General features: G+C 33.5%; 1 protein-coding gene across 2 annotated transcripts in view; it reads left to right on the forward strand.

Moving 5' to 3' along the window:
• The first annotated feature begins 18,698 nt into the window (after positions 1-18,698).
• Positions 18,699-21,213, forward strand: part of LOC124369821 (carbonic anhydrase 2-like) — a 34,857-nt gene continuing 32,342 nt past the window's right edge. The window contains exon 1 of one of the 2 annotated variants that reach the window (XM_046827940.1): positions 18,699-18,769. The gene's annotated coding sequence lies outside the window, so the exon portion shown is untranslated. Of the gene's footprint in view, positions 18,770-20,781; positions 20,806-21,213 lie in introns of those variants that run through there. The other variant, XM_046827943.1, reaches the window with a different exon arrangement.

A 21,213-nucleotide genomic window follows, 5' to 3' on the forward strand; every position in this document is an offset into this window, starting at 1 on the left:
CTTGATTATTAAACATATTTTTATTATAACATAATTGTATGTATAGTCAGTGGGGTGAAATTAAATTGAGTACTATGGCTTTGATCTTTAAAGCTAGACCATTTTTTAGTTCCATCCATGTCAAATGATATTACAACTTTTATTTACTTCGAATACTATATAATATTCCTAGATTGTTTGAAGATGTTATCAGTGTTTAAGTTGTGTTTTGGATAATTATTACACTAGGAATGGGCCAGTTCCAAAAATTGTAATTTTTATTCCAAAACAGCAGTTTTGACCAAGTTGTAGTTGCGAAAATTCAGAGTTGGTTATAGTTAATGTTCCAAATGAACAAATATGTGATTTAGTTGCAGCAATATTGCTCGTTACTAAACTGGTGTTGTATAAAAATTATTGATTGTTTAATTATTTATATTATTCTCAGTGCACATACAGCCAATATCTCAAAATTAAAGATTTGGATAAACAATGTACAGGGCGTTTCAAAAAGGACTTTACAACTTTGAAAATTCATATAAATTTTATTAAACAAGGTACAGAGCTGGTTTTGGTGTTATTTTAAAGGGAAAAACTTCAATTTTTTTACCTTAAACTAAAGATGTTCTATGTGGCTTCCGTTGGTTATTCTGCAGACATCCCATCGGTAGTCGATTTCTTCACAGACTCATTTCAGGTGTAACTTGCTCAGCAGCAGCGTAAATTCTTGCTCTAAGTTCAGTTAGAGTGGCCGGCAAAGGAGGTACGTACACCATATCTTTTATGAAACCCCAGAAGAAAAAGTCTAGCGGTGTCAGGTCTGGGTAATGGGGGGGCCATGCAATTGGTGCATCACGGCCAATCCATTGACCTGGGAAGCGGTCATTTAGAAAATCCCGGACGTCAGTCAGATAGTGTGGTGGTGCGCCCTCTTGCATAAAGGAAACATTTCGTTCTCGGTCATCCTCATCGATCTGTGGTATTAAAAATTGTTGCAACATATCAAGGTACACTATCCCATTGATGGTTCTCTCTTGGAAAAAAAAGGGGCTGTACACTTTCCTCTTGCTCAACGCACAAAAAACATTCACTTTAGGGCTATCACGAACATGTTGTAATGTTTCATGTGGATTTTCGCTGCCCCAAATCCTACAGTTATGTGTGTTTTACCTTGCCACTTAAGTGAAAAGTGGACTCGTCAGAAAATATTATGTTGTCCAAGAAATGTTCATCATCATCCACTCGATTTAACATATCCACACAGAAGTTCCTACGGGCAATCTTATCAGTGTCTTTAATTGCTTGTAAAAGCGTATATCGGTATGGTTTCAAGTGCAAACGTTTTCTTAACACACACCAAACAGTCGTATTTGGTACTTGCAGCTCACGAGATGCACGCCGGGTCGATTACGTAGGGCTATTTACAAAACATTGTCTCACTTGCTCAACAACTTCGTCAGATGTGCTTGGACGACCTGAGGATTTTTTATGTTTCACTGAGCACCCTGTTTCTACAAAATAACTATGCCACTCATAAATTGTAGGCCTACGAGGAGGATCTTTAGCGTACTTGGTATGAAAATTACGCTGAACTGTTGTCGCAGACTTCGATTCTTCAAACCAAAACACACAACTAGCACGCTCTGGTCCAGTGAAGGCAGCCATGTTTAACGTAACTGTCAGAGAGAGAGAGAGAGAAACTTTATTTTACAATTATCAAAATTGAAAATGGTGTCATACAATACAAATTGGGTAGTTTAATACAGATATTTCATGGAAAGTTGTTTGGCCAGTCCATATACTCTGCTATACTGTAAAAAGGTCTTTGAAGAAGCCAATCCTGAAGATGTGCTCTGAAACTCCTTGATTCAGTTGTCTTGATTTCAGCAGGCAGTCTATTGTAAAATTTAGCACCAGCGTATGTAGGCTTCTTTTCAAACCTTCCAGTCCTGTGAGCAAGCAGATTGAAGTCATTTGCATGCCTAGTACCATAAGAATAGAAGTGTCCATTCCGTACAAGGCCTTTTGAATTAGCTAGGCAGATAGTTTCCAATAGATAAATGCCCCACTACAGTTAATATGTTACCCTTGAAGGTGTCTCTGCAGCTTTCCCTTTTTTCTAGACCATGCAGCAACCTCACAGCCTGCTTCTGCCTTATCAGCACTCGCTCAAGGTGGCTGTGTGACGAGGCTCCCCAAAGCACGATGCCATACCTTAAGTGTCCCTCAAAGAGTGCATGATAGCTAGTCTTGGCTGCCTGAGGTGAGGCTATAGTCAACATCCGTCTCAAGACAAAAAGTGAGCTGCTCAGCTTGCTGCATAATTGGTCAATATGATTTGCCCAGGAAATATGGTTGTCCAGTATGACTCCTAGATGCTTAGTTGACTTAGCACATTGTAAATTAGGAAGAGCGTGAATGTCATCTCTCTTGCTTCCAAAGTTTATTTGTACACTTTTGCTTTCATTTAGAGCAAGATCATTGGAGCTACAATAGTCAAGAGCCATGTTGAAGGCTATGTATGTCTGCACTTCAAGATCCTCCACAACCCTTGATGAAGTCACAAGGACAGAGTCGTCAGCATATATCACGATTCGACAGTATTGTTCTGTAAAAATAAGGGAGGTCAAAACTGAAAAGTATGAACATCACCGGGCCCAGGACAGACCCCTGGGGTACTCCTCTGGTAATGGGAAGTTTGGTAGATCTTACTGTAGATGTTGCTCCATTCCTAGATTCCTTCAATTCCACCAGCTGTTCACGACCCTCCAGATAACTTCTGAATCAATTCCATGCCGTTCCTTCAAAGCCGAGATGTCCAAGTTTATCTAAAATAAGCTTGTGGCTAAGACAATCAAATGCCTTACTCATATTTAGATGGATGCTTATGACATTATCTCCTTCTTCAAGTTTCTTTAAGATCAATTCAACAAGATCCACCAAAGCAGTTGAGGTTGATCTATTGCAAGAAAACCATGTTGACTTGAATAAATCAATGTTGTTTATCCTCAGATGTTCGAAAATTCTTACAAGAACAACCTTCTCTATTATTTTTGCAAAGGTTTGATATTAGCGATATCGGTCCTGTAGTTCCCCATGTCATCCATTTTTCCTTTTTTGTGCAAGGGTATGACCTTTGCAGTTTTCAGCTTACTTGGGAAACAACCCTCACTCAAACTGAGGTTTATCAGAAATCAGAATCTCTTTATTTACAAAATCACAAGGAAATGTGAATGGCGTCAATTTTACAAAGTTTATGATCTTGAGGTTTTCTTGCTTTACAGATCAAATCAAATCAAAAAATTCTTGAGTTGTATATATTGGTTGCTCTATCAGCCAGCTTTGTAGTTGTCTGTGAAGATCCTTTCCCTCTTAGGTGTTTCAAGAAAAACTGGCAGCGAGTTGTAGAATCTCTGCCCCCGCATAAGATGGCTTTTTTGTGTACTTGGTGGTATGGTGCAAGGGAAGGTGGTAGTCCCAAAGCTCTTCTTGTGTTGTAGGAGTGTATATCCTTACCCCTAGGGAGTCCCAGTTGGTCCCCATGCATAACCACTGCATGTATGTACATGGCTGTGACGTTAGGATCTTCAACGATTTATAGGCTTCTCTGCAGCTCTCTCTGTTGGGCTTAAGTCAGCTAGTGCCCTTACTGCTTTTTTCTGGAGGACAAGAATTCTGTTTAGATTCTGTTCAGATGTCCCTCCCCACAGAGTTATCCCATAGCGGATGTGGGATTCTACTAGAGCGTGGTATGCTGCTTTTAGCTGCAGCAAAACCTCCTATCCACTTCACTCTTCTAATAACATAGATTCCTGAGCTTAGCTTTTTACTCAGTAAATCCACATGATTAGTCCATGAGAGATCTGCATCTATTGTTAATTCCTAGCAGTCTTGCTTGTTGGTCAGTAGAGATGTTAGGAATGTCGGGTATGTCATCTTGTCTGCGACTAAAATTTATATGTATCGTCTTTTTAGGGTTGATAGCTAAATCGTTCTGGAGACAATATTGAAGTGCTTTGTCAGTAGTTGAGGTAATGTTTGTGACCAGGTCTTGTGAATTGTTACTTTTGATAATTTAATGTAGTGTCATCTGCATACATTGTTGCCTCTATGTTGTCATTTTTAATAAAACTGGGAAAGTCATTGTAAAAAGCACAAACAAAGAAAGGACCAAGAACAGAGCCCTGGGGCACTCCTCTTTTTTACTGGTAGTGCATTTGATCTGAATGTAGATTTTTCTGCCAATAAATGTTTTTTGGACCTCCACAGACTGTCTACGGTCATTCAGATAGCTAGCTACCCAGTCCTCTCTGCCTTTCCTCGAAATCCCAAGCCAGTCAGTTTTTGCAGTATTAGATCGTGGCCCAAACAGTCGAATGCCTTGCTATAGTCCAATAACACTGTTGAAACAAGGTTGTTTACTTCCAGTTGATCTGTAATAGATTCAACTATGTCTGTTATTGCAACTTTATGGTTGATCTTCCTTTAAGGAAACCATGTTGGTTTTTGGTTAATAGATCATGCATTTCAAGGTGATTCAACATTCTTGTTAGAGCAATTTTTTCTATTATTTTAGAGAAGGTTGAAACCAATGAAATAGGTCTGTAATTTTTTGGGTCTGTAGTAGATCCTTGTTTGAATTTCGGGATAAATTTTTGAAATTTTGAGAGCAGAAGGAATTGGCCTAAACTGAATGAATTGTTAATAATATAGACCAGTGGTGTTACTAATTGATTCGCACAGAGTTTTATAGCTTTAGCTGGAACTTCATCTATGCCAGAAGATAGTGTAGGTTTAAGGTAGCTATTGTCTTCAGTACTTCATTTTCATCAGTTGGAGTTAAAGTAAGGGGTGTGATAATTGAGTTCTGGTTGCTGTTCAGAGGAGTTACAATAACTGGGTTGTGTAGCTGATTTCGACTTTCTTTCAGTGTGGAGTCAGCAATTTCCACAAAATATTTGTTAAGGTGATTAGCAATGCGTGTCGGATCCTCTTCTATATTCCCATTCACTTCTAATCGAGTAAGGTGGTCCTGCTTTTTCTTACATTGCTTTTCTGCATTGATGACATTCCAAAGAGCCTTTGATTTGTTACTTGATTTATTTATGAGTTCTTCTGTGCTGTTTAGTTTGAGATGTCTGAGTTTGTTGTCATATTTTTCTTTTAGCAGATACCATTGTATCCTTGTCACTTGGGTTTCTTGTCATCTCATACTTGTAAAAAGCTTTTAAGATATTCACCTTTCAGCTGATTAGCTCATCATCATAAACTAATTTTGGCTTAGAACTGTGTTTAAATCTGAGTCTTTTCTTTGGGCATGCATAATCTAAAGTTCTTGTCACAGCCTTTAAAAATTCGTTTGTAAGCTTCTTCAGCATCGTTAGCCTTGAGTACACAACTCCAGTCCTCATTTACAAGCTCACTTTTGAAGCAGTCAAGGTTTTCTGTATTAAATTTTCGGTTAAAAGAACTAGGGTTTCTTCTGGTATTTTCTAGTGTAGTTGGAAGGCTGCATATTTGACCTGTGTGGTCCGATATTCCGGCTTCAACTATTCTATAGTCCATATTGCCGTGTTGAATGTCTGTACAAATGCAGTCAATAGAGGTCTTTGATGTTGCCGTTATTCGAGTAGCTGGGAGGGGAAGTCTTGTTATTCCATAAGAAAAGTAATTCTTCTTCAAAGATCTTGTTGTCGGAGTTTAATTTTAATCTGTCGATATTGACATCTCCCATTATTACCAATGATTTGTTTTCTGCATGCGTTGTAGTGAGAATTTCTGATAGAATAATCCATGGCTTGATTAACTGATCCGCTTGGTGGTCGATAGATTCCTATTATGTAGATTGATTGGTTTACTACATTTAGTTTGACCAATGCAGATTCGCATTTCGCCTTCCAAGCAATGGTCAGATTTATCAATCTCTTCTGCATTGATATTTGAAGTTTCTGCAAGTATATAGCTACCCCCCCCCCTAGCTTATGATTGCCTCTACTCTACTGAAGTGTGCTAACAGTGAGTAACCTGCAATGTTTGTGTAAGTTTAAGGTTGTTAGAGTTGAGACCATGTTCCGTTTAAAATTAGTATTGTAGGTTCAGCGGAGCTTAAGAATGTGATTCAGTCGTTCCACCACCTTTTTTTTAGCCCTCGTACATTTTGGTGATAGATTGTTATTGTTCTTCTTGTTTTTCTTTGTTTTTGGAGGTGCTCCTAAAAAATGATCGATTCCAGTAGAAATTTCATCTGATGAGGTTACCGCTTGCTGCATATCCTTGTCTCTTCCTTCCCGTGGTTGTGGGTTTGAGCTGTCGTTGTCTTGTGCTGGTAGGGAAGATAACATCCAGGGTCTTGATGAACAGTCTGATAAGGCAAGACTGAAGAGCTTTGTTTTGTGGATTACCTCTTTGTAATAGTCTATGTTTTTCACATAAAAGTCTTCCACACTCTCATTGTCAGCGCGTATCTTAGCTGTCCATTGGCGGAATTCTCTCTTTGGGAATAAGCTTTTTCTGTTAAAGTTTTGTATCCTGATATTTTTTCCTATATTGGGAATGGGAGTTATTTTATTTGTGTTTTCTGACTGGTTTGGAGGGTTTTGTTCTGACTTACTCTTGAACCACTTGTAGTGAGATGCTGAAGTGATTTTCTCCTATTTTTGAAAGAGGCTGGCTCTTATTCAGAGGTTGGGGCCCGTTTACATGTTTTATTATCAGTATTTGTGTAGCTTTTTGAAAGTGTGCTGGGTGTTGTATTGCTATTTGATTTTGCTACTAAATGTGATTTACTTTCAGCTATTTCGATTTTTAAGGTTTTTAAATTTCTTCCTCCAGAAGATGTTGTTTCGATTTTACTTCAGCTAGCTCAATAAAAACGGTTGTGCTGTCAGGCATAGGAGTAAGAGTATTGATGTTTTGTTCATTTCCCTTTTGGACAGTTTGAGTTTCAGAGTTGGTGTAGCTTGGAGATTCTTTATCTGATTCTGATGTTTATATGTTTTTTTTAGGTTTCTTTGTAAGATGTTTTTCTCTAAGTTGTCAATTTTAAGTAGATATTCGTTTATTATTTTGATTTTGTTTTCCGTCGTTTTCTTCAAACATACGCTGCATGTCTGAGTGTATTTGTTTTTCTTTCTTTGAATTATTATGTAATTCTTCTATTTGGCATAGAAGTTCTTCAATTTTTGAGGCAGATATTTCTTGTTCTCTTTCTAGGTTTCTCGGCTTTTCCCTCAGCAATCGTTAGCTTTGATTCCAGTTCAAAATTTCGTCTCTTCAGTGAATCATTTTCCTCTAGCAGTGCTGTTCCAATTTTAGCTGCCAATGTAAGTTTTTCTTCTTCGTTTTCTGAGTTCTCTAACAGGTTTTCTTTCTGTTAAGCTCTCTTCCAAGATGTTTTACAGACATGCTTAGAGCATCACTTTTTTTGTAGTTGCAATCTTCATTTTGTGTATTTATGTCACTTGCTTCAACTGCTTCACTTTCCTCTGCTTCCTTCAAGGCTTTATTGAATTTGCTATTTCTGAAATTTGTCAGTCCTCAGTCTTCCGTGTATGTGTTTGTATTCCAAGTAAAGACAAGCATCATTATCCTTTATAGTAGTCGTCTCCTGGTTCCAAAGAATTTTACATCGTATTTTGCTTGCTGTTTTTCTGTCCAAAATACATTTACAACTCGGGCAGGCCCAGTAAGGATAACCTTTTTATCTTAGCAAATACCTTGTCTCCTTTATTGAACTTTGGCTGCCATATTAAAACCTAAGTAAAAAGGTCTGCTGTTCCTATTGTCAATAAAATAAAAATGAGGTTGAGGTGGACAGTTTTTTAAGCTTGGTTTGACTGATTCCTATTGTCAATAAAGTAAAAATGAGGTTGAGGTGGACAGTTTTTTAAGCCAGGTTTGACTGATTCCTATTGTCAATAAAATAAAAATGAGGTTGAGGTGGACAGTTTTTTAAGCTGGGTTTGACTGATTCCTATTGTCGATAAAATAAAAATGAGGTTGAGGTGGACAGTTTTTTAAGCCGGGTATGACTGATTCCTATTGTCAATAAAAATAAAGTTGAGGTTGATGTATATAGTTTTTTTAAGCTTTGGTTTGACTGATTCCTATTGTCAACTGGATGAAAGTGAGATTTTAGTGTCAATTAGTTAAAAGTAGAGTTGGATACTATATGACATTATGATGACAATATCCAAGGTAGTAGAAGTACAGCAGCTGTGCTGTAGGTCAGCTCTGACAATGCTGACACAGTGTCCTGGGGACAGTGGTCGGGTGTTCCAGTTACATGTGGCAAAGCAGCTGTCTGCCAACGCTGTATGATGTGGAATGTAACAACACTGTGACGTCACTGTTAATGAATAGTTTTTAAGGATATTAATCCATCAAGTGTTTTTATATCTTAGTCTTGAAAGCTCAAAATTTTATAAATTTATTTAATCTTGTGTAAAACATTTGCATAATCTTCTTGGTTTGTCTAATCTTGAGAGTTTAGTTGCTTGTCAGTGTTGCAGTAATAAGTTTTTCATCTCTTATTCAAAGTTTTTTATGTTTTGTGAAGGATTATTGGTTTGTTGACTTACTTTTGGTCCAAGGTAGGTAGGTGTTGTGCACAAGTAAATAATATTTTTGTTGGATTTATTACCACTTAAAATACACATCTATCTTGGAGCTCACTTCACTTTGACTGTAGTCAGTCAGCCATGTTTTTTTTACGATGTGAAGTAAGGGTGGAAGTAACTCCTCCATGCAGTATTTAATCATCATAGAAGAGTACTCCATCTAGACCAGCAGAGGGTTTGGATTTCATATTTGATATTATTGTTTTCAATTCTCTTTCAGAAGTAAGATGTAACACATTTAGAGGTATCCTTACATTCAGAGGAAATATTTTTTCTTACTGCAGATTTTTCCAGAAGATTAGTTTTTAGTGTTTCATCTGCCATAGAAGTAAAAAATTTATTAAATCTGTTAGCAATTTCTGTAGTGTCCTCAATTTTTGAATTGGAAATCATGATATGGTCTAAGTATGAGGTATTGGAGGCTTTCCTTTTCCTTTTCACTGTTTACCAGTGTCCCAGAGAGCTTTGTTTTTATTAACAGATCTGTCAAGATAGTCTGTACTTGCTTGTTGTCTTAAAGACTTTTCAAGTCATAAGTTTTTTTAAGGTGATTTGCCCTCATCTTATCTTCTTCTATACCATGAAACAAGTACCTGTCCTGGGCCTGCAGAAATTGCTCTTTCAGATTTCTTGCTTCAGTATCATACTTGTGTTTTACTGAAGAGACCAGGTCTTTCACGAGATTTTCTCAAGGGACATGCTTCGTTAAGGGATGCTGTCAATATATAAAGGAAAGACATCATAAGCTTCTTCTGTCAGGGCTGTCTCAAAAACCTGTGTCCAGTCTTGAGTAGCAAGAAGCATTTTCAGAATCCCCAAACTCTCATCATTGTAGTGCCGACGTGTGGATGAAGTTGGTTTAGTCATGGCCGCTTCAAACTCCAAACTGCAAAGTTGTCCCGTGTGATCCGAAATAGCTGCAGGAATTATCTGAACATTAATATCATCCCTGAAGGCCGAGGATATGCAAAAACTATATCGATGGAAGAGCTTGTGTCACAGGTAATTCTTGTAGGTGGCAGCAAAATCCTTACAATATCAAAACTAATCAGGAGCTCATTTAGTGTCTTTGAATCACTAGAAGTTTTTAGGCAATCAACATTGAAATCTCCAACAATGAGTCTAAGGCATTGAGCAGGCCATGATTCAAAAATGGATGTAAGTGTCTGGTGAGCAAGATAAAAAGACTCTTTATCCTGCCTGGGAGGTCTATAAACACCCAGCACATACAGTTGTTCCTTCTTATTAACCTTGATTGCAATTGCAGAGACGTCACATACCAAGGGAATGCTGAAATGTTCGATATCTAGTGCATTTACTTCATTGGAAAGACTGCTATGCTTATAAACGCAACTCCTCCCCTTTGATGTGTTAATCCTGCTAAATGCAGAAACAATTGTGTAGTTTCAGAAATCTTGTGTTTAGAATATTCTCATTGCTTTTGCCCATGCTCTGTGATTACTAGAATGTCAGGGTGGAGAGAAAAAAGAAGATGATTCAACTTTTCCATTTTATTCCCAACTCTGTCCACATTTTGATGTAAGATTGTCAAATTCCTGCCATTTTTCTGCTTGAGTTTGTAAAAGTTCTTCAAATCAATTGTTTTTTGAAAAAATTGATTTTTCCCTTTATGTTTGGACCCTCTTCTAAAAAACCTTGCTGTACCTCCATGTGAGAAACAATTTTGGAGTGAGGAATGTGGTTTTTTAGTTCCTGGAATACTATTTCTTGTTAGCAGTGTGGGTGGTGAAAGGGAAACGTGTGGTTTGAAGCTGTTATTTTTCTAAAATTATTATTTGATGTGCAGTGATTTGATGAAGTCATCAATATTTTCATTAACAAATTCTTCTGTTGTCTGTCCAGCTTTCAGTAGCTTTGCAGAAATGGGAGGTTTTTTTACATTTAATTTAAAGTTATGAGTGGAAGTAAGAGAATCCACAACAGTGTTGAGATTCATAGTGTGTGTAGAACACTGATCTATATTTTGAAAGGTGTTCAGACTTAATTTTCACTTTCATGTAAGGATACTCCTGTTTCTTGATAGGAAGGGGAATATTCCAAAGTTGTTACTCTAAGATCCAAAGCCTTCAAACCATTCATTAAAATGGTCATCTCCTCTGGATTGTTCACTGTCAATTTTGTCTTTTCCACCGATATAACCCTTGTGTTCAAAGTCTTCAGCTGTTCTTCCAAGGAATGACAATCTTCTCTTAGTGATGCCAATTCTTCCCCAGCTGCATTTGTTTTTAATTACTTGGTTATTTGGCCCATTAGTTTCTGGAGGAGTCTTAGCACAACAAATTTCTAAAGCATCATTTGGAACTTTTGTTAAACAAGAAAGTTTTTTCTCAAGAGCAGTGATCTTTAGTTCACATGATGTAATGATACGACGTTGTTCATTTGTCATGCTCTTCAAAGTTTTGTTGCAGCATATTTCTTATAGATTTCTCCTTCTCTACTTGTTTCAGAGGAAAACATCAAGTTCAGAAAATAGTTTCTCCTGCTTACTGATTAATAAATTATTCATTTTCTTAAGATCTTCTAGTTCAGCCTCCTTTGATTGTAATGCAAAAATCAACTTATAGTTTTCTTTGTTAAGCTCCTCATTTTGTGCAAGGAGCTTAGACCCAATCTCTGCTGACTTGTGTAACAAGTCCTCATCGGTAGCCTGTGTTGTATTATAAGAAGAAAGTTCTATTTGGAGCTCATCTAGTGATTTATCGCACAAATTCCAAAATGAGCGGACAATTTATTTGTTTCTGTGTAATAAAGCTTTGAGAAAATACATTTGGGTTACAGGTAGGACAAATCCAAGGGTTGCTAGGGCTTTTACAAAATGTCCTTATAGTGTTCCAAAGACATCCCCATACATACTCTGTGGTACCAAGAAGCGCACGGTCACCATTACACAAAACCATTTCTTCATTGCTCTGTGTTGTGTTGTCACAAAGAGTACATACTTGTATAATGCCCATGAGCAATGGATTGTCATGCTGTATTGAAGGCTGCTGCCTGAAGTTGTCAATGTCCTCATCACTCAAAGAACATTTAAAACATTTCCATTGTGACAGCATATCCTTTGATAAGAGTGCTTAACTTCACTATATTTCATACCTATACATGTGAAATGTATCCAACTTCTGCAAGCACCATTACAGTATATTGATCAGACTTGGCAGCTTTTTCCGCAAAACTTACAAATATTTGTAATTTTAACTTGGTCCATATTAGCTTGGATGTTATTCAGATTGAAGATAATGTAAAATTGTCAGACTGCAATATGTCTATTGTCAGAGAGTAAAATATATCACTGTCACAGGGTAAAATGTATTATCAATAGTACCAATATAGTTATTAAATTGGTTTTATAATCAGTTTCCTGTGTTATAGTACGTATAGTCACTAGCGCTTGTGCGGCGCGATTAGGCACTAGCGGACTACGCGAAACAAAACTTGAACTGTTTTCCTTTAAAACAACACCAAAACCAGCTCTGTACCTTGTTTAATAAATTTTATATGAATTTTCACAGTTGTAAAGTCGTTTTTGAAATTCCCTGTACATGGCATGACACTTCTCTGAATTATTATGACAAAATCCATATTTATAAAATATAGATTTAATCTAGGAGCTCTAAAATCGAAATTGATAACTCTTCTCTAATGTACCAGAAAACAAACACCATATATTAATTTGAGAGTTCGGTGCTCAATAAAAATTCAGAGTAGTCAATAACTCTGGGATTATTGTTACTTTCCACAACTATACTCAATAAAATGAGAATTGCATAGGAAATTCTAATTAAAAGATGAGGTCACATGCTCAGAAGCACATCTGTCACAAATGGATTGCTATCAGTTTATCAAGATAATAGGCTTATGTGACTGGTATCATAACTAGCATCTAAGTCTTCTAGTTCACACGGCGTTGAAACTATGATGACATAGTTAAATTCTTGAAATATATTGCCCTCGCTATGGAGTGGTATCTTCAGTCAACATTGTTAACTGCTGTAGACTTAGACGTTAACTGCTTAATAATCATTTGAGAGTTCAGTTATCAACTTGAATTAACAATGTTTTTTATTTAAAGGAAGGTAATCTACTTTGTAGTCTTGTTTTACATGTCCGTACGGGTAAACAGCTTACGCAAAGACCTTGCCGTACAATAAAAGAGGGCTGTTAACTATAGGATCAGGTGGTTGTGTTCAATTCATAGGTAATACTTGAATAAAGCTATCTTGCCTGGGTTTGAAGTACTAATGCTTATACGACCTCTACAATCAATTCAATAACTAATGCTGTAATATTCATATGTAATTGAAATTAGAATTGTATTAAAATCTGAACCACAGTGGAGTTTAGCTGTATAAAACTCATTTGCCTCATCTCAAGGAGAAAGCACTAGATTCCACAAAATGCCAAGAACTGAGAATTGGAATTGGGCCATTTCTAATTAAAACTGTTTATTATTTTTTATTTAAGAAAAGGTTAACATTTAGAGTTTACAAAAATCGAAGGACTATCATTTTCTTATAAGTATAATGACATTGAAGTACAAAGTGTTCAACATGTTGCAATGTTAAGATGCAAACACTGTCTTTTTTACAGATTATTAATTATATTTTTTAAGAAATAAGACAGTGTTTTAATGACATCCTCCATCCTTAACTTGTAGTCATTTATGGAAACTTATATTTATTATTTTAGTTGAATATTTGATATATGATAAACTACAGCCAGGTTTTCCACATATTTTGTAAACACATGATGTCAAAAAATTAACGCACCAAATTCTGTAATAATGAAAATTAATTTAAAATGTTAATGTGATTATACTTTATGAAGTGAGTTTTAAAGTATTTATTATGTTACACTTTTTCTCAAAATGGAGGACTTATAACTTTCGAAGTGCTACCTCCATCATTAGTTAACCCATTCGAAGGAAGAATAGAATTTTTTAATTTTCAGTAAAAAATAAATCTTAATAGATATCATGGCTTCTAGTCATTACCGATGTGGTTTTAACAAGCCTTAGTTGGACCAGTTTTCTTGGGTAATTGTTGCGGTCTGACTCTAGATTGTTCTAAAATGGGGTTCAGATGTGATACATAACTTTAGGATCAACGTCTTTAGTTTGTCCCAATGTCATTACTTAACAGAACAGCAAGCTCATTACTGCAGTGAATATCCCTTTAACTTTGTCTTGGGCCTAAAACTAGTAGGGCCAATAAGTACTAAAACGAATTCACAGTATATTTAAGTTGACAAATCTCTTTATCATGTTTACTGACAAAACTTACAACAGCATATCATTGTACATCTGTGGACACTAGACACTGTGTAACTTGTCATTGTCTTTATTAACCCTTTGGATGCCAACGTCCAACTGATCGGACCACCGAGGTTCAAACTCCTGCTTGCTTGAAAATAATAAAAAAAATAATGACTCTTGCTTATATTTAGGTATGTCAGAATGTAATGTATGTTAGACAAAATATCAATACCTTTATCTCTCATGAGTATTAGTACATGACTACAACACTAGGTTTCAATACAATCTCGTAGCACCTCAAGTAAGACTAACTCGGACCTATAATAGTTACAATTCCCAACATATAAGAGAACTACCAATTATAAGCTTAAGGATTTTAGCTTGGCTTAAGACAAAAGCTTTTTGCTCTGTTGACGAGTACATGAAGTGCAACATTTTTTATCTGTTATAAAACACATCTGGTTAATGTACAATTATTATATAAATGTATAACTACTTAGACACATATATAAATTAATTTTTATGTCATATGTTTTTCATGACAAAGCCAATTGTAACTGAAAATGCTATTTAATGGCCAATAAAGATTGTAATTCTTGACCAAAATTGCCAATGTCCGATTGATTACAGCAGTTTAGGAAAAAATTATTTTCAACTTTATTTACGAGATTTTAAAGTTTGTTTCGTCTGATTTGGTTTTATTTTCAAGTAAATATGATGGTGGAAAATAACAATTATTACAAACTGTGTAAGTATTTCCAAACTTGTATGTTATTGTAAAATAATTATTTTTTTATGTTCAGCTTATAAGAATTTCTTGTAATTCCATTTTCGAAGAAAGTTTTGTAATTTTGTAATAAATGTAAGATGCAACCACTTTATCAATAAAATTATTTTAAATGGATAAACATTTTTTTGTTAAAAATTTTATAAAAATGTATTTTTTTCTAGTTATAACCACATCACTGCAAAATCAGTTATGTAAATAATGCACATACTTTTAATTTATGCAAATCAATAGCTAATACAAAAATCTGTAAAACAATAAAGAAATCATTCAATTTACACAATAAGAGCAGTACATAGGTTTTGGGTAGAACTGGGATCTCAGGCGCTGGTAACGGGTTGGGCAGTAGCCTCATGTGCTGGTGCCCAAAGGGTAAGGACCCAACAGGGCTTCTTAAAATCGTGTTATTGTCTGTTCGTCCATGTAATAACTCTTGATAGAGTGTTCCTAGAAACTTGAAACTTAGTACATAGGTACCTCTTGGTCTGACGAATAATATTGATTTTCGAGTCAAGAAGTAAAAAATAAAACTACAATTTTTACATTGGTCTTATAGGTAACCATGATTGCATTGAAAAAACTGCAATACAAACAAATTTGCAACAAAAAAACTGTGTACAACCATATGAAATGTTATCATAATGAAATAAATAACACATGTGATCTAGTTACATTGCTGGATTGGTTGGTAAGACTTTCATCACATTCTGTTGGTTCCTTCAGTACTCCATTATATTGGTTTTTGTTTTATGTTTAGTTTTTTGGTATTGGTTGTTAATATAGTAATTACAAAAGATGGCTATGAACAAGTATTTTAGCTTCAACTCATTGCCTCAGGCTTAAATGCCCTTATAATTTTCTACGAGTTTTTAATCATTTGTTATATCTGTATAATTGTTAAGAAATATTAATTTTATAATATTTTTTAGAGAGCTATGAAATTTGTTTGTATACTTGGAATTGGAATTAAATTTTTACCAAATAAAAATACCAACAATTAAAAAATTATATTTCTACACGAACTTTATATATATTAATAACAGCATAATATTATTGTCCAGGAAAGGAATGGATCAACGGCCAAATCATTTTCTCAGGTTTGCAAAAGCTGTGTAACGTGCTTGAAGAGGCAATTGGCAATAGTATTATGTGATTTGATCAAATTCTGGTCCTGTGTAAAGTAGGTCCTGTTTGGTCTAGCAAGGACTTTGTTGAAGATGTCCCAGGTTCAAATCTCATAGCAGTCCTTAGCACACACTGAAAGAAAAAACAATTTTATCACAAGAAATACCTTGAAGGGAGGAAATAAATAATCTTCCAATAAATTACATATATATCCCACCTTATAACTATAGGAAAGGGAAATAAAAATTGTGTTTCATTTTCATAATCAATTGAATTTCATAGAATAATCTTCCTGGTATTGTTATCATAGCCCTAATTACACTATTGAATTCATCAATGATAGGCTTCTTTGTGTGCAATGTTATGCACCTGAAATTAAAGAAACAATAAAGATTACTTGATTGTTAAATCTTACTAGTGTTCATGCTCTTGCATTTAATAATGAACGTAAGCTTGATAGTAATTTGCATAGTAATAACCCATTGACTAATTTGCAAAGTTAATGAAAGTAAATTAAATGAAATATTTTTGTTCTTTTATTATTTATTGCAGACACAACACAATTTTAAAACCTTTGTATAAACTTATGTTTAAAAAAATATAAACATTGCATCTTGAGAAAATTCAATAAAAAGTCTTTAAGCTATGTTATTCTAGATTCCCAAGAGATAGCCACGTAGGTTGACGAACGAACAATCTGTTGCTTTCAATGAAAATATGGGACCACACAAATCAAAAAAGTAGGTTCCATGAAAAAGTTTGTTCATTAATTTGTATTTGTTTATAGCAATGTGCTAAAACATTATAAACTACTAAATGCTGAATTTAGACAAACCAACTGAACTGAACGACCATGAACAATGGTAGGTGTAGTTGGGGCTTACTGATTATGGTGTTTGTATTTCTAAAATATTCTGTGTTTGGCTTAAAAACCCATGTTTTTATTGAAAAAAACATAAATATTCTAAAAATCTGTTTAACGTATTCTATTAAATTCTCATAGTTTAAAGTAGGCCTATATATTACAATTAATAAAATGGCATAAATCATATTTCATGCAAAACTCTCTTTCATACAATATGTAACAGATATAAATTTTCGTGGTAAAGAAAAAAATAATCATGTTTTTAATTTTAAAAACTCAGTTTCTGAATTCACTTAAACATTATTTGTATCTAAACATGTTCTTTGGTGTTAAATGTTTTTTGAATCTTTGATTTTGTGAAAATAGAATGAAAACTATAGAGAACCAAAAATAACCTGTTTCCCTCCCACTTTTTAACCAAGTATCTTTATTGTTTGTAAGAACAAATACATGGCAGAAATAACTTTAAAGTATGTTTACTTCAATGAGTTTGTTGTTTATTTTTAGATTTTAATCAAACAAAAAGGGGTTTACAAGGAAGAGTCTTTTGCCATAGTTTTTAACCTAAGTTCTTTAACCCTTTCCATGCCATGATGTATTATATTGGATGACTGCATTTGCTTTATTTTGTTGTTGTAATTCAGACCATCCATAGCTTGTAATTATAAAAGGAAACATACTTGTTACATTGTGTGTCTTTTAGCAAAAATACTTATGTTGTCTTTGCGTTTCATATATGCATTTTTACGGAACTAAACCAGTACTTATAAGTCTAAAATATTTTTTTTCCATGTTGTTGCATAACACCATGTACAGTTGTAATTAATTACGGTACCTTATAGTACATGACATGTTAATTTATTAATAACACTTAACCTAATTAAAATGTAAATAAATATAAATTAGACATACAGACTAAAATTTTAACATAAAACATTGAACATTAAGCATTAATTTAAATATGATATAACTTATAATAATAAGTTAATGTATATATGATATATATTGTTAATAATATTTAAACTTAACACTGAGCATTAAGTATAAAAATAAACAGCAAACAGAAAAAATATCTAATAAAACATGAACAAAGATACACAATTTAAATAATTATTCAAAACATTGCTTTTCAGTTAAGAATCCATTTACACTGTAAAAACACTTTTCCAACAAATATCCCTTCACTTTTTCTTAAAAACTTCCAAACAATTCTCTAATTTGACATCATTGGGCAAATTATTATACATATGTCTTACAACCTTAGATTTGGCAAGGCCTTTAGAAAACAACAGAATAAAAAAAGGTAATTTGATAGGGGCTTATAATTTTTTCCTCAGACCTCTGGGAATGAAATACAAACAATTTATGAAGTATTTAAACAGTTTTAATTTTAAAATAAATTAAAATGCCTTATATTTGGTTCTTGATTGCCAATTTAATTACCTTTAGTTAAATACGAATTTGAAGATTATCTTTTAAAACTTAATTGAATTATGTTAATTTGTATTTTCATGTCAGGTGAAATATACATCAGTTTATTTAGCTAATTAAACCTTTTGAAGGCTAAATGGGTTAATTTGTTATAGGTGTTCAAAAAGTAAACAATGTACCTTTGGGTTGAGTTTTGTTTTGTATAAATTATTGCATTTTGAAGTGAAATATATAATAAAACATATACTAATATCGGCACTTAGTATGTTGAAGAGAAACTTCAGTTGTTTATAATAGGAATATATCAGTACATACAAATTTTATACTTATTAGATTTTTTCATAGTTTGGCTAATTGAAGAATAAAGTAGTTCATGTTCTGTTTACAAAGTTGAAATCAAATTTTATTTCATAAGTTCTTCATAACTCCTCAAAATTATTCTCAATCTTTATAGATAATTGTGCTACAATCAATACTTTGTCATTGTATTATGAGGTTGATGAATTCAAAATTGGTCTAATCAACCTCATTTGCTGAAATTCAACTGTTTGTAGTGACATTACTTTGGCAACAAGTACCTTTGCTGATTATGTAAGATAAGGCAGCCAAAGTAGAGAGCGTGCCTCTGCAGTTAATGTTATCACTATAACAGTATTGTACTGCAGTCACGTCTGATCTACTGTTACTGTACGGTAAGTTGCTCTTCTTCAGCGGTCATAGATCATCTTTATCCAGTTTTGGTCTTTGTGCAAATACAATATCAAAATGAAATTACATTTGATTTTGGTTCTTTATTTGCTATATCTTTTTTAATATCTTTAATTGTATTTTTAGACTTTTTATCAGTTATTCATATAAAACACTACTACCGAATTAAAATAATAGTTGATTGTACATATTTGTACATGGAGAATTTTAAAATGACTAATTTGACTTTGTATGTTATCACCCAACTGTAACAAAATTAAGAGATTAAATTCTATTTACAAAAGAAACAACCTGTACCTTCTTTATAAGGTTGAAAGTCCTCATAAAAACTCCTAAAAATAATATGTTTGAATAATTATACAAGTTTCTTATTTTTTTCAATTAAATAAATATAAATAGTTTGTCTTACACTCACACGATGCGATTGAATCATTACAATGAAAGATTCGATATGACCGATCAATTGAGGGGATATAAATTATTATGTTATAAATTTATCCGAGAATGCAGGTAAACAGTGTTGTAAATTTTACAATTTATACAGTTTAACTGAAATAACAAAAACCTAACGGGAAAAAACAAAGAGTTAGATTATTTGTTATATAGATAGTTATGTGAATTAAACAAGATTTTATTCTTAAAGTTCTGAATTATTTAATATTGTTTTTTGTGTAAATAAAAAAATTTAAACATATTTACATATGTGCAAAAAGATTGGTTACTATCACTTAAATAGTTTGAATATTTGTATAAAACTAACTTTGCTCACTATAAAAAGTTTTGAGTCAGTCTACTGTTAACTCAGTTTTACTCTATTAGTTTTTTATCAAAATTGAAGCTAAGAAGTTCAATGTATTTCAAAATAGCAGTGTGCGAGGTCAAACAAGATTAAGTATTTTGCTTTAAAAGTGTAAGATGAAGCTAATTTAGATATTTGAAATTGATATAAAACTGTGAATGGAGACAAGGAAAACACCAGTGGTATACCAGGGTGACCTCATAGGTAAACCTATTTTACAGAAAGGAAGTATTGATCAATTCAGTATGTAATGATGTGGTATCACTTTCACAGAACATGAAATGACTATTTTAATTCCTACAATAGTGATAGTGTAATCAGAGGTATAGATATAACTTCAGATTTGAAAATAGTATCTTTTATCTTGTATAGGTGAACTAACAATAGATTGTGTCCACAAACTCTTCTATACACAATACTCTAGTAAATATTAGCAAAGATCTTTTTTTACCTATAATTTTTTCTATGACGCTGTGTTATACTTAAAAAAATTGAAGCCATTAAAATTTAATGATAAAACAAACTGATTAATGTATAAACATATTTAGACCTGGAAAATTTTATACACATTTTAACAACTGTAATAATATCAAATTTGCTTATACGTGTTTTTATATAATATAATAAAAAAACAGAGGCTCATGAAAACAGCACTATTATTTAATGGTATTAATTAGAAAAATTATCTTGTAATATCTTTTTGTACACTATACTGTAAGATTTTGTACACATAAATTTTATCCCATACTTATTATATCATTTGCTCTTATTAAATTTGTCTATTATATTATTTACCTACTTAACAAATAACTAACAATCTATTTCACATTATTGGAAACTATAAATTGACTTGATGTATAGTTATTTCCACAAAAAAACTGTCAAAGATTGAAAATTACTATCATGTTTTATGAAATAAGATGCCAATGCTGAGATGACATATTATACGTATTAATTATAATGTTTAAGTACTAACTTTTCAGATTTAAATACAGAGGGAGAATGGTAAGTGACTGAATACCTTCAAGGTCATCTCCTGAATGCCATCTAGGTCGCAGTAGTCAGACACTTCATCTAGGCTTTCACTCTTACTTGGGTTACTTTCATCTCGTAAAATAATCATTATACATTATGATGACCGTTCAAGTACTCGTTCACTTGCAAGTACTCATCTTGTATGAACATTCATAGTGAGCCAGACATTCTGAGGGTGTCACGGATGTAAGTTTTTCTTAGAATGTGTTTTGAGTCATCTTATTTTGCACCACATAATATTTATAATAAGCATAAAAATGTCCTCAATTTAGTTTAGTTTTGGGCAGTCTACCATTTTGTGTCCCAGCAACGTATTCAGGGAGAGGTCAGACCCACCCCTGAAAAAAACGACCAAAATTTATAACTAGAGTATACTTTTACTAATAACTTAAGTATTTAATACATTTAAATATTTCTTAAATTTTAGTTTTTTTATTAATAATTTAGGATTGAAGAATATGCATTGGGTACTTTCACTGAAACCTAAAACCAGGACAAACGTCTATAGCGTGACAGGCTTGGTACATGAAATTGTGATACTTATAGGCCATATCGGAGTATTGGCAACTCAACACACGATACCAAAAAAAGATG

This window comes from Homalodisca vitripennis, chromosome X (genome assembly GCF_021130785.1).
Source record: "Homalodisca vitripennis isolate AUS2020 chromosome X, UT_GWSS_2.1, whole genome shotgun sequence".
In the NCBI taxonomy this organism is placed as follows: domain Eukaryota; kingdom Metazoa; phylum Arthropoda; class Insecta; order Hemiptera; family Cicadellidae; genus Homalodisca; species Homalodisca vitripennis.